The 12,517-nt window shown below is 55.0% G+C and overlaps 1 long non-coding RNA gene across 1 annotated transcript; it reads right to left on the reverse strand.

The window, feature by feature from the left end:
• Positions 1–1,925: 1,925 nt before the first annotated feature.
• On the reverse strand, positions 1,926–2,980 carry LOC135405878 (uncharacterized). Its single transcript, XR_010426064.1, has 3 exons — positions 2,962–2,980; positions 2,215–2,496; positions 1,926–1,956 (listed from the first exon to the last, which is right to left on the reverse strand). It is a non-coding gene; the product is annotated as an uncharacterized LOC135405878 (long non-coding RNA).
• Between the last annotated feature and the right edge of the window lie 9,537 nt (positions 2,981–12,517).

Here is a 12,517-nt window from a genome sequence, read left to right on the forward strand (position 1 = left end):
CTCTTCATTAACCCGGAGTTGCCTCCTCTCTATCCTCAGAAGCTTTTCCAGCCTGCACAGCAAATTAGTGAAGAAACCCATGAAACACAGGAAGAACCAGCCTTTCCCCCACAGTCTCACAGAAACAGCACAGACAGCATCCAAGCCTAGAATGGCTTGGCTTGGCAGGGACCTTAAAGATCATCCAGTTCCAAGCCTCCTGCTCTGGGCAGGGACACCTTCCACCAGACCAGCTTGTTCACAACCCCATCCAACCTGGCCTTGAACACTTCCAGCCATGGGGCATCCACAGCTTCTCTGGGCAACCTGTTGCAGTTCCTCACCACCCTCACAGCAACCTATTTCTTCCCAGGATCAAATCTAAACCTACTCTCCTTCCATTTGAAGCCATTCCCCCTTGTCCTCTCACTACCTGCTCTTTTAAATGCACTCTCCTCATCCTTCTTGTAGGCTCCCTTCACATCCCAAAAGGCCACAATTAGGTCACCCCAAAGCCTTCTCTTTTCCAGGCTGAAGGGTTGCAATTGTCCCAGCCTTTTCTCCTAGCAGAGGTGCTCCATCTTTCCAAGCACCTTGGTGGCCTCCTCTGGACTCAGTCCAACAGCTGGAGGTCCTTGCTGTGCTGAGGAGCCCAGAGCTGGATGCAGCCCTCCAGCTGGGCTCTCCCAAGGGCAGAGCAGAGAGGCAGAATGCCCTCCCTCCACCCGCTGGCCACGCTGCCTTGGACGCAGCCCAGGACACAATTGGCTCTCTGGGCTGCGAGCGCACATCGCCGGCTCATGTCCGGCCTCTCCTCCAGCCCAAGGGCTTCTCGGCAGGGCTGCTCTGCCCCTCTTCATCCCCCAGCCTGCACTGATACAGGGGCTGCCCTGAGCCACGGCCAGCAGCTTGCACTGGCTCTTGGTAAACCATCAGCAGATTGCCATGGGCCCACTTCTCCAGCTGGTCCAGGGCCCTCTGGATGGCATCAGCTGTGTCAACCACACCCCTCAGCTTGGTGGCAGCTGCAAATTTGCTGAGGGCGCACTCCAGCCCTTCCTCTGGATCATTAGTGAAGACATTAAAGAACACTGGGCCCAATCCAGACCCCTGAGGGACACCACTCGGCACTGATGGCCCTCAGCACTCTGAGCCATTGATCACCACCTCTGCATGGCACTGTTCACCCAATTTCTTATCCATCTAACAGTCCACACATCCAGTCTGTCTCTCTCCACTTTGGAGAGAAGGATGTTGTGGGGGACTGTGTCAAAGGCTTTCCAGAATGACAGGGAGATGACATGGGTAGCCCTTGTCCACTGAGGCAGTCACTCCATCTTAGAAGGTCACCAGGTCGGTCAAGCAGGACTTGCCCTTGGCGAAGCTGTGCTGGTGCTTCCAATCACCTCCCTGTCATCCACGTGCCTTGACAGAGCTTCTAGAAGGATCTTTTCCATCACCTCCCCAGGCACAGAGGGCAGGCTGACAGGTTGGCAGTTCCCAGGGCCCTCCTTTCTACCCCATTCAAAGATGGGCACAGTGGGGTTCCCTTTTTCCCCTCACCTGGGACTTCCCCTGACTGCCACGACTTTTCAAACATCAAGTGTCTTGGCAACTCCATCAGACCCTGGTGGCCAATGGAGGGCAATAATGCTGGCCAGATGGAGAAGATGGATTCCCAAGGAAAATGCAGGAAGAAAAAGGAGTCTCTTATTACCTCTCCAAACAAGCAAGGACTTACCTTTCCAGTTTCCTGGCCAGGCATCTTCTGGTTTTCACTTCCTCCACATACAGCTCTTTGTACATCCCCATCTCTCCCTGTGCTGCTTCTTTACGAGAAGCACTCTCTTGTTGGGTGTTTTTGATCCTCTCCAATTCACTTTCCAGATCTCTAATCCTTTTTTCCAACTGGATTCTCATGGAAACACAATGACTGTCTTCAATTTGTCCTAGTGGGGCCTGGTGGGCTGCCTGTGCCTGAAGGAGACAGTGCACCTTCAACCACCACAAGAAAAAGAGAGCTCTGCCCAGCACAAAATTGCACACACCCAGTTCCAAGGGCCCAGCCTTACTCAGAGAGGCGGCTCTGCCTCCTCACTCCCAGCAGCAACCAAGGCACAACCCAGGAGCTACCAGGGCAAACAATTCTTTGCAGTGGGAAAGAAGCCCAAATGAGCACTCTGCTTCAAAGCTCCTAATGAAGAGCCTGTGGACACTGGGGAGAAATTCACTTACTTGCAAAACGAGGCTGACCTCTTGTAGCTTTGCACTTCTTTCCTGGTCAGCTCCTTCTGCCACCTCTCCTGTACACTGTTCTCTTTGGCTGCAATCCAGCACCAAAGTCTCCAAATGATGGTGGTGTTTTGTCACCTCTTCTTGCAGCTGACATTTGCTCTTCTCCAGTTGTTCACACTTCCCAAGCAGAGTGGACAGCTCTTCTTGCAAAGCCTGGTTTAGGGCCTCGAGCTGCATGCCTGTTCCAGGCTCCATGTCCAGCTGCTGGGAAAGTTCACCACCCTGTGCACAGAAAAAAAAAAGAAAAGGAAACTCAGCGTGATCTAAAGGCAGTGAATTCTGGGAAAACCTCTCAAGGGGGTGGCCATGGCAACTGTATTTATCATCTACTGGAAACCAGCCTAGAAAACACTTGAAAGATTCCCCCACAGAAAGAAGAAACTTTAGACCTACTTAAGAATTTGGGAGACACTTCTGGCAGCAATACTTCTGGGTCCCTTGGAGCTCATGATGAAACTCCTCATTTAGAATCTAAGAATTCCTCCAGTGTCCAGCACACCAAATAATCTCAGGGCTTTTGTAGCAGCTGGGGAAAGGACCAGGCTGCTTTCTGAGCAGCCTCTGCTGAGGAGAAGGCAGAAACTGAGCTCCCCAGGCTCTCCAGGAAAACTTCATCTGACAGTTGCCCCACAGAAATAGGCAACTAGGCTCAAGAGTCACAAAAAGGAAAATTTAGCACCAGCTTACTGAGGCAGAGGCTTGCAGGGCTCTTGGAAGGGCTTCAACGCTCTCTCTTGGCTGCTGGACAGTGCCTTCCAATCTGCTGTTCTCACTTGCAAAGCTTAAGAAGAAATACAGCTCTTATTACCAGAAAATCCAATGCCAGACAAACTGTGCTAAGGAACAGAAGCCACAGCAGAAGTGTCCTTCAAAATCCCACTGACTGTCCCCCTGTTTCCACCCAATCCCCCAAAGCCACAGACCCCTCGCTTCACTGGGTTACTCTCTTACTGTTGCGCGTCTTCTTCCAGGAGGTCCTGCAGTTCCTGGGAGGAAGTTATTGCTTCTCTTCTCTTGGCATCCAAGGCAGTCTTCAAGTCAGGAACACAATGCTCAGACTGAAGATGCTTTTCTTCCTCCTCCTGCAGCTGTAAATTCACGGGAAGAATCCACAGTTGTCAGGGGAGCTTTTCCAGAGAGGAGCCAGCTGCTGCTGAAGAACTCAGGTGCTGCATGTCTGTGTGCATCCCCTCTGCCCAAAGAACTGCAATCCATTCAAGTCCCTTCAAAGCTTCACTTCTACTCCCCAATGAACACAATGAGCACTGTTTTGTCCGTTTTCAGGATGGATAGGAAGCAACAGGCACCCCCAGGTTTCTCCCTGTGGGGACAGGCTTTCCATACCTCCGCGCCAGCCCTGTCCAGCTCCTCCTGCAAGCGCAGATTATCTTCCTCCAGGTGAGCCCCATGGCTTCCAGGAACCACAAGAGCAGTCCTAAAGCATGCAAAATTTCATTGGAAACATGTCTGATCCTGCATCACTTTTCCCCTGCTTGCTCCCAAAACAGCTCTTCCCCCCTTTCCTACAAGCTCCGGGAAAGCAAAGCCAAGTCCATGGAAGCATTGGAGAATTTCTCTTCCAAGGGGCCTCCCTAAAGCAGCCTCAACTACCAGCTCAGGCCATGCTGTTCAGGGCTCCTTGCACTGCTCTTCAAAGTGCCCCCAGATGCGGCTGCACAAACTCCCAGGGCAAGCCCTTCGACCCCCTGACCATCTCCATGGCAGGAAGTTTTCTCCTTCTGTGCTCGGAGCCCCTCGTGTCCCCTGGGACAGTGTTGCTTCTCTTTCCCCCAACGCTTCCCTTCAGAGCACTGAACGCCCCAACTCTGCCGTGCCTTAAACCCCCCTGGCCTGCAGAGCAGCCACGCTGCTGAGCTACTGGCAAGTTTCCCCGGGGCTCTGGCTCTGGCTGTGGGGAGGGCACCACAGACAAGGCTTTCTTGCAGACCTCAGCGGGCAAAGGACGAGAGCCCCTGAGGTACGAGAGCAGCCAAGGGCAGACCTGCATTCACCAGTCCCACGGGGAACTGCTTCCACGGGGCTGCTCCTTCTTTTTCCCAGCTCATTGCCACGCCCCTCGTCTGGGTCCCACTTGCAGACTACCCAGAACACCCGGGGGCTGTTTTGACAAAGCCCTCACCTTTCCCCCTGGGCTTGAGCAGGCCTGTCAGCTGCTTTGTTCACAAGGCACTCCAGAATCTCCTCGTGCTGTTGCAAGGCTGCAAGTTTCAAGGGGGTAAATCCCCACTAAAAGGAGAAAGAATCCCCATTAGAAAGACACAGACAAGCTCTGCAGCTGTTGGAAAGAGCAGCTTTAGCCACGTGCCAAGGTTACCTGGTTCTGAGCATCACTGTTGGCATGATGCTCCAGTAACAGCCCTGCTACAGCTGTGTTTTTAGAGAGGACAGCCAGGTGAAGGGCAGTGTTGCCGTCAGCATCTGCCAGATTGGGGTCGGCACCGTGTTCCAGCAGAACAGCAACACATTCTTCCTGCTCCTGCTGGACTGCCTGGCAACAACACACCAAAAGGGAAAGACTTCCAACTTTTCCATCCCCCTCTGTCACAACTCCCTCAGCCCCTGAGTGCTGCCATAGAAGACCATCTTCAAAGATCAGCTAACAGAGGCTGTGCCCTGCCCATTGCAATAAGCGTGTTTCTATGGCCCTGCCCTGCAAGGAATCCTGCCAGACACCTCCCCTTTAACACCCCAGCACTGAGCCCCACCTCCAAGCTCAGAAGGCATTCCACACACCTTCATCAGGGCCGTTCTCTTGAAGCTGTCAGCGAGGTTGGGCTGGCTGTTCTTTCTTAGCAGATATCTGAGGACATCTGCATGGCCATTGGCTGAAGCCAGATGCAGAGGTGTCCTAAAAATTAAACAGACACTCTTAACCCAGACAGACAAAGGACGAGCCCAAGCTGTGTCTCTACCCAGCACCCTGGGGACCCTGCCCGGACTCTGCTCCTCCTGCTGCTGCTGCTGCTGCTGCTGCTGCTGCTGCAACCCTGCCCTGATGAGCCAGAGGGCAGAAGAGAACAGGTGAGGGCTGAGCAGCTGCAGAACAGCCCTGCAGAGAGAGCACGGTCAAGGGGCAGGTGGGCAACTCGCATTTGCAACAGCGCTGGAGCCCGGCCGGCAGCTCCGAGCAGTGAAAAGCTCAAGAGTTCCCTCTCCCAGCTGACAGGGCAAATGTCACTTTTCAAGCCTTGTCCCTAAGAGAGGGCTGCCGAGGACTACTGCAGCTTGGCTCAGGAGCAGCCAAGGTGTGCCATCAGCGTGGCCCAGAACTCACCGCATCTCCTGGTCTGGCCTGTCGATGCCGACTACCTTGACGTACCAGCGCCAGCGCCTCAGCCAGCCCAGGTCACCGCGGGCGGCCGCGCGGTGCAGCCTGCCCAGCCCCTGCTCCCGGAGCTGGGAGGCGCTGCTGGAGCTGGTGGCAGCCCAGGGCTGCCCACTGGGGCTGCTGGAGGGCGACTGCCGTCGCTTCTTGCTCAGAAGCCACGGTATGGCCCTGCTTGGAGCTCCCAGCAGCAGGAAGGGCAAGAAGGCCCCGGCGGGCTGCCGGGAGCCAAGTGGGGATGAGGAATGGGACGGGGCGAGGTTTAGGGGGAGGGTGACAAAGGGGATGAGAATAAGGACGGGCAGAGGGTATGAAGCACAAGGCAGACGAGGTCGCCCTGCGCAGTGGTCGTGGCCTGCAGCTGCCAAGACGGCGATGCAGGCGCGCAATGCTCCCCGAGCGGGATGTGCTGCTGCTCCCCGAGAGGCTACAGCAGCTCTGGGCGCCGGCTGCGGGCACCAACAAAGCCGTGCCCGACTGGCGCCTGTGGCGTCACAATGGCTGGTGGAAGGCTCAGCACGTCAGCGTGGGGTGTGACAGAGGCCACGGGGCAGGGTGGGGCCGGGCGGGACAGGGCAGGGCGGGGCAGGTGTGAGGGCGGCCCTGCTGGGCCTTGTGGGAAGGAGGCGGCCTGGGCCTTGTGAGGGCGGCCGGCGGGAGTGGGCACTGCCCCGCCTCAGGGCGCCCCGGGGCAGGGCCCGGGACGCTCCCACCGGGCCGGAGGCTGCGGTAGGCGCTGGAGCAGCTCCCGCATCACCCGCTCTGGCTTTTTGCTTCAGCCTGGAGCCGGGCTGCCTCTGGACACACTGCCATCAAATGAGGCTCAGGACGAAGTGGGGCCACCACAGCTCTCAAGAAATTCCCACTCAGGACTCCAAGCCCGCCAGGCCAGAGTTCCAGGACAATTCCCCAACTCCTTTGTCTTGTCCCTCTTGAAGAGCAGACACCTCACCCCCCTTCCCCTCACAATTGCTCTCTCCTGCTGTTTTCCAGATGCCAACAGTGAATTTCTGCTCTGCTGCTCCACCAGCCAACGGGCAGCACACAGCAGGGCAGGAAGAAACTTTCAAACACATCTTGTCCCACTTTGTCCCAATGACAACACCAAGTGAAGGCCCAGAGGTTCTGCACCAGCTTTCTCAGCAGAGGGACACTACAATGGACCACAAACAGGCTGAAGAAATTTCCCTTTTTCTTTACAGGCTACAAACCGGTCTGCTTCCCACAGGATCAGGGATTTGCCTGTGTTTTAGGGCTACCAGAAGCTCACCCACTATCTTCTGCCCAGAACACAAAAAGGAGGGCTTGAAAGCACTGCAAGAGTCTGGCAACTGAGTAGCAGCAATAGCTCACCTGGAGGCCATGATCTTAACACCACTGTGCTTCAAGCCTTCCCGGAGGAAGGGCACACATTTGCCTGGCCTCTGGGACAGGCTGAAGATGCAGCTGTGAGCAGAGCTGAAGGGAGCAGAGGACAGCTCTGGCTCAGCCTTCAAGCCTGGCTTCTCTTTCAGCCTTGAAGATGTCTGCCGGACTGATTTGCACTCAGACCAAGGGCAGAGAGAGTTGGACAGGTCCCCACCTGTCCCAGAGGCAAGCAGAGGGAAGAAGAGGGGACAGCCTTGGGATGGGGGAATGGGAGAAGCAAAGCCAGCAGGGGGAACAGAAGAAAACGAGGACACATCCTGGAGTCTTGATGGCGACTGCCGTTGGTTCTGGCGGAGGAGCCCCTCTATGCTGTGTGTGCTTTGGCACAACCTGCACTGTGGGTATGGCCCTGCTCTGCTGGTGGCCACTGCTCACCCTCTGCACAGAATCACGGAAAGACTAAGGTGCTCTAGTCCAAGGCCTGTTCTGGAACAGGGTTTCCTAGAGTCAGTTTCCTAGAGTCCAGTTTTCCTGGAAAAGCCAGGAAAGACGTAGGCAAAGAAGACATTCAGTATTTCTGCTTTTTTCCTGTCCTGTGGAACAAGCTCCCCCATCTTGTTGAGAGATGGGCCCACATTTTCCCCGCTTTTCCTTTTGTCACCTACAGACTTAAAGAAGTCCTTCCTGTTGTCTCTGACATCACTGGCCTGATTCAGTTCCATTTGGGCTTTGGCTTTACCAACTTCATCCCTGCATGCCCAGATAATATTTCTGTTTTCTTTCTTTGCGTCCACTCTCTGTAGAGATGGGGGGAAATACATTGGGGAATTTGTTCCCCAGTGTCACGGGTTTACTTATTCTAAAAAACCAAGGGGAATTTTCTTTCCCCTGCTGCCTGTGGGGGAGGGATGTTGAATGGGGAGGACAGTTTTCTGCCTTGGGTGATTACCTACCCAAAGGAGCTGGCTGGCAGAACTACTTCCAGCCTGACAGCTCTCCCTGGGGCTGGGGGGGACTCGTGAGGAGTTTTTTTCTCCCCTCCTCTCCTTGGAAAGTGGCACTTCACTTTTTGCCTTAATGGAGGCAAGGGGTGTGTGTGTTGGAAAAAGCGCTGGTCATCTGGCTGCTCTCCAGCCTCGGCTTGCCTGCACGCTGCTCTGTCTCCAGCCCCAATCTGCTCAGATTCCATCGGAGAGTTTTGTGCTCACCGACGAAAAAAGGGGAGTCCTGACCACAGCCAGGCACAGACAGCGTGAGTTTAGTGGGAAAGAAACCGCCCTTCTTTCCCCTTTTCCCCTTCCCCTCCTCGGGGGGGGGGAAAATCTCCATTTTCGGCTTTTGCTGCGATCTGGGGCCCAACAGCGCCCCCTGCTGGCCAACACCGAGCACCGCAGGCCCCGCCCCTCCAGGGATCCAACAGCGCCCCCTGCTGGCCAACACCCAGCACTGCAGGCCCCGCCCCTCCAGGGATCCAACAGCGCCCCCTGCTGGCCAACACCCAGCACTGCAGGCCCCGCCCCTCCAGGGATCCAACAGCGCCCCCTGCTGGCCAACACCGAGCACTGCAGGCCCCGCCCCTCCAGGGATCCAACAGCGCCCCCTGCTGGCCAACACCGAGCACTGCAGGCCCCGCCCCATAGAGATCCAACAGCGCCCCCTGCTGGCCAACACCGAGCACTGCAGGCCCCGCCCCTCCAGGGATCCAACAGCGCCCCCTGCTGGCCAACACCGAGCACTGCAGGCCCCGCCCCTCCAGGGATCCAACAGCGCCCCCTGCTGGCCAACACCCAGCACTGCAGGCCCCGCCCCTCCAGGGATCCAACAGCGCCCCCTGCTGGCCAACACCGAGCACTGCAGGCCCCGCCCCTCCAGGGATCCAACAGCTCCTGCCAACCGGGATTGGAATTGCGCCAGAGCACAGGGAAGTATCAAACTGTTTCCTTTGTTTGAAGGGGACTTTTTGGGCACAGGATTATTGTTTAGTTGGTTTTGTGTTCTTTTGCTGGTTTTGCCAAGACACAAATATCCTTTAATAAAGGGCTGTTATCTCTTCCTTTTTTCCATACTTCCTCGATTGGAGCCTCTTAATTTTGGATTTACAATTGCTGAGAGAGAGGAGTTTGGTCTACTTCATAACTCATCCTCCTTAGCAAAACATTCCAGTCTCTTTACACTCAGACAGGAGGGTAGTGAAGTGGTTTCAAAAGGCCCCTGGCATCTGGCCAGGGTAAAACCACGACACAAGGGGAACCAGGAGGATGTGGAGACCCCGTCATGGGAGAGTGGAAGGCTCAGACTAAGTCTTAAAAAGCAAAGCCTTGCCAGAGAGTCTGGAGGTGCAGAAAGGACTCCCTGGCTTTCTGAACTCCTTCCCAGGGAAGGGTTTGGGTGCAGCTGAATCCTCTCTTAGCCCCAGACTGTGTTCACAGTTTAAATTTAAAGGAATTAAAGAGCTCTTAAGCCACTTTGTCCCACAGGTTTTAATGATGGCAAAACAAGAATATTTATATAAAATGAATAATGTACCTTATACAAATGATCAGACAAAAACCCTTAATCAGAACTATTTACTGCACAACAGAAACACTAAAACAATATAAACACTAAAAGTCTACTAGTAGAGTCTAATACAGCATAAAGCAGTACAGAGCACTGTAACAAAGCATTTATTGAAGCAGTTCTATTAAAGCTGGCAAACAGAAATAATTATTAAGTAGAGATCTGATGTAACTCACCCAGACCAACACTCATGGGGAGATCTCTTCCTCTCAGCCTCAAGGAGTGACCTTGGAGGGCGTCCCCAGCCAAGGGAGGAATCTCCACACACACCCCAGGGAGGGTTTTGTCAGAAAGAACCCGACTGCATGAGAGGGGACTGGACTTTTTATAGGATAAAGTGATTGAGTGCCAGGTCCACCTTTCCAGGCCAGCTCTCAGCTTATCTCTCAACTCAGACTTCAACCAGCAGGGTGTGTGTTCAACGCTGGACCAACCAGGATGGTTTGAGCAGAGTTAACACCGAGACAACAGCCTGGCTCCAGCAGTTGATCTTGCATGACAGCTTGATTATGAGCTTGATTGGACCTTGGGTCTGGCCAGGCTGGGACTATCCTGCCACAGTCCACCAGCCAGGGGTCTTCCCAATGTGGGTCACTGGGACTGTGGGTCACCAAGCCTGTTCCCAAGGTGGGTCACTGGGAATGTGGGTCACCAAGCCTGTTCCCAAGGTGGGTCACTGGGAATGTGGGTCACCAAGCCTGTTCCCAAGGTGAGTCCTCCGACAGGTGATGGAGTTGGAGCAGCAGATGAAGCTCTTCCCGCAGTCGAGGCACTCGTAGGGCTTCCCTTACTGGTGGGTCCGTTGGTGTCTGGTCAAGTCAGAGCTGTGTGTGAAGCTCTTCCCACACTCCGCACACTTGTAGGGCCTCTCCCCGCTGTGGATGCGCCAGTGGGTGATGAGGGTGCACTTCTGTTTGAAGCCCTTCCCACAGTCGGTGCAGCGGAAGGGCCTCTCATCCGTGTGTGTCCGCTGGTGCCCTGAGGAGATCTGAGCTACTCCGAGACCTCTTCCCACACTCCCCACACTCGTAGGGCTTCTCCCCCCGTGTGCGTGCGCTGGTGGGTGACGAGGTCAGAATTGTATGTGAAGCTTTTCTTGCATTCCCCACATTTGTAGGGTCGGGGCCCCTGTTCCCCAGTGTGGATCTGCTGGTGACAGATCAGGCGGGAGGCTGATGCTGAAGCCCTTCCCACATTCCAAGCACTTGTAGGGCCGTTCCCCCGTGTGCACCCGGCAGTGGGTGAGGAGGTGGGAGCTATAGAGGAAGGTCTTCCCACATTCCTCACACTCGTAGGGCCGTTCCCCAGTGTGGACACGCTGGTGGGCGAGGAGCTTGGAGCTGCTGTTGAAGCTCTTCCCACATTCCAAGCACCTGAAGGGCTTCTCCCTGCTGGGAAGGCTGCTCAGGGACCACCAGCTCACAGCTCCGGCTCAAGCTGCGGCCGCCTTCCTGGCACAGGCTGAGTCTTTCCTCCACAGAGCACCCTGGGCTGGCTTTGGAGCCCCTCCTCCTGAGGGATCTCCTGCCCTTTTCCTCCCCGCTGCCTTCCTGCGCTGTGGAGCCCTTCAAAACGGCCTCTCCCACCAGGGTCTGCCGGGGGGATTTGTCCTCCGTGCTCTCTGTCCTCAGCTCGGGGCCTGGGGCAGGAAGGAAGGACAGGGAGGGGATTTGCCTCTGGCCCAGAGGGAAGGGGGAGGAGAAGGAAGATGGAGAGGAAGGAGGGTAGAGAAGAAAAAAGGAGAGGAAGGAATATGAAGGGAAAGAACAAGAAGAAAAAGAAACACAGAGAGGAAGGAAGAAGAAGAAGAAAGGAAGAAGAAAGGAAGAAGAAAGGAAGAAGAAAGGAAGAAGAAAGGAAGAAGAAAGGAAGAAGGAAGGAAGAAGGAAGGAAGAAGGAAGGAAGAAGGAAGGAAGAAGGAAGGAAGAAGGAAGGAAGAAGGAAGGAAGAAGGAAGGAAGAAGGAAGGAAGAAGGAAGGAAGAAGGAAGGAAGAAGGAAGGAAGAAGGAAGGAAGAAGGAAGGAAGAAGGAAGGAAGAAGGAAGGAAGAAGGAAGGAAGAAGGAAGGAAGAAGGAAGGAAGAAGGAAGGAAGAAGGAAGGAAGAAGGAAGGAAGAAGGAAGGAAGAAGAGAAGAAGAAGGAAGGAAGAAGGAAGGAAGCAAGAAGAAGGCCCAGAACTGGACACAGTACTCGAGGTGTGGCCTCACCAGTGCCAAGTACAGGGGAAGAACCACTGCCCTGGTCCTGCTGGCCACGCTGGTCCTGAGAGAAGGAAGGAGCAAGGAGACAAGGAATGATGAATAGGAAGGAGAAGACAGAACAAAGAAAAAGGAGAAAGGAGAGAAAGGAAGGAGAAGGAAGAAGGAGAAAAAGGAAAAAACATGAGGAAGGAGAGGAAGGAACAAGGAGAAGGAAGAAGAAGGAAAAGGAACAAGGAGTGGAAGGAAGAAGCTCAGGGAGGGGATTTGCCTCCGGCCCAGAGGGAAGGCCAAGGACATCCCCCCAAATCCGGCCCTGGCAGGACGGTGGCAGCAGCGGGGTTGTCCTGCAGCTGGGGGCGATGCTGGGCTGGGAGATACAGGACAAGACAGGGCAAAGGGGCACTGACTTCCTCCTCACCTGCCCGGGGGGCCCGTGGCATCTTCCTCTTCCTCGCAGCCTCCTTCATCTGGCCAAGCTTTGGGAAGGAGAAATCCTGATGGGGGGGAAAAACAAGAGGTGAGCACATTGGGTTGGGGGTTCCTCCCGCCCAAGTCCATCTCTAGAAGTCACTGGGCACCCTGTGTCCATAAAAACCTCCTAAACATCAAGTTTCAAAAAAAAAAAAACCAGACCTTCAAGGTTCAGACCAAAAACACCCTTCCAGGAGTTCCCCCTCTCAAGTTCTCCACTTTGGGGTTCTGGGGGTCCCCCCTCTTTCAGCTGCTGGGGGTCCCACGTGTATTGGGGGTCCCCCCTCTCCAGGGTCCCA

This window comes from Pseudopipra pipra, chromosome W (genome assembly GCF_036250125.1).
Source record: "Pseudopipra pipra isolate bDixPip1 chromosome W, bDixPip1.hap1, whole genome shotgun sequence".
NCBI lineage: Eukaryota > Metazoa > Chordata > Aves > Passeriformes > Pipridae > Pseudopipra > Pseudopipra pipra.